Consider the following 1,804-nt stretch of genomic DNA (forward strand, 5'->3'; position numbering starts at 1 on the left):
ATGTGGCTATGTTGTTCTCGCACATTTTTGCCTCTTCCCTCCTGTTCCTACCTCCCCTCTCTTCCTCTGTGTCCTCCCCTCGGCTTCTTCCTCCCGTCCCACACCCCGGTCTTGTCACATTACCCGGTATTATGGGATACAGCCGCCCATCAAGACCTTGTTCACTTTATTGTGGTCGAGTCCCGGCGGTTATGGCGGCTTAACTTCATATTCATGGTCATTTTCAACGCTGGTGATACAAAAGAATTCCTGTTTAGGGCTGCGAAGGGAGAGGGAGAGGAGTCGAGTGCATGGGAAGGGGAGAAACAAGAATTACAAGGAAGGGGAAGGTGAGTAGCGTGGTGCTTGATTTGTGGAAGAGTTTTGAAGGGAGAGTGTGTTCGATACGTGACGTGAGAGGAACGTCAGATGGAAAGGGCAAAGAAAAAAGGGACATTGTGAAGACGATTCAGTGGGAAGTAAGAGTTCTGCGTGTGATTTTTCTTTTTTTCTTTTAATCAGTGAGTGCTTTCCGTTTTCAATCTGTGTTCTAGGAATCGATCTTAGCTTCTCCTGATTGTTTTTTCGAGGAAACGTTCTTCGTGATGCGTGTTGGGAAGTGTGTGGGAGTGAAGGTTCTTGGGAGAGAGGGAAAATGAGTATTTCTTTTTTTATATATGTCATTGGATGTTTACATATGTGTGTGTGTGTGTGTGTGTGTGTGTGTGTGTGTATGTGTGTGTGTGTGTGTGTGTATGTTGTGTGTGTGTGTGTGTGTGCGTTTGTGTGCGTTTGTGTCGTTGTGTGTGTATGTGTGTAATGTATTATCTGCAGTTGTCAACTTCACTTATCACTTGCCTGCCATAATTGTCGCCACCTGCAGGCTGCCGCGACAGGAGCTTGGCCGGTGTGAGCCTCGCACCGCACACCAATCAGTGTGGCGATGAGATGCGCTGACATTGGGCACTACTGACAGCGACGCCATGTCTTGTCAGCTGGCGTAGTTCTGGCACATTAATGAGCCTTCCGCGCGTTGTAGGATAGGCCGTGGGCTCCATTCCCTCAGCAAGGTATGTGTTGGGCTGAGAGGTATGGCTGCACCATCACCAATGCCTACATTTCTATGCTAATTCCGCCTTTAATTGGCAGACAATGCAGCTCATTTGACGGGCAGGCGTTTCTGATAAATCATCACCAAGACTAATGAGGAGCTGCCGTCGTGGTCACACACAGAGGCTACAATCTGGACAGTCTCGCCCACACATCCGGATCTGCTCGCCTTATTTTGTAATGATGGTTTCTTATTCCTTGTAAATTAAGCCTTGGTGCAAATTTTAATGGAGGGTTTGTGGGATGGTGAGGATTAAATGTCAACTCACCTGTCTTCGATAGTGTGACAGCAATGTGTGATGGGCCTCGATGAGGAGGTGGTGGAGAAGGGCGTTCCACCGGGATCCTGCTCCATGACTGTTTAGCATCCCTCTTAGCCAGTGGTTCTCAACAGGTGGTATTCCTGCTGCGGCTCTGCGTGCTAATATGGCCGGAAAACACACTGAAGTCACACAGATGCGGCAGTTGCTTAGACAAATACAGGCGCTGCAATCCCTTACCGTGCGGTGTTGTTGGGCGCAGGTGTTCAAAAAGGCGCGGCAGAAACAGGCAATCCTCAAAGAGCCTCACCGCCCTCCATGACCTCCAGTTTTGTCCTCTATATGCGCAGTTTCTTTGTCGGCTAAAGACTTTTGTTTCTTTACAATGTTTCCATAAAGATAAAGAATAAAAGTATTTATCGTAAAGTACTCACGCTTACGACCCCTGGCGCGGG

This window comes from Portunus trituberculatus, chromosome 49 (assembly GCF_017591435.1).
Source record: "Portunus trituberculatus isolate SZX2019 chromosome 49, ASM1759143v1, whole genome shotgun sequence".
Taxonomy (NCBI): Eukaryota; Metazoa; Arthropoda; class Malacostraca; order Decapoda; family Portunidae; genus Portunus; species Portunus trituberculatus.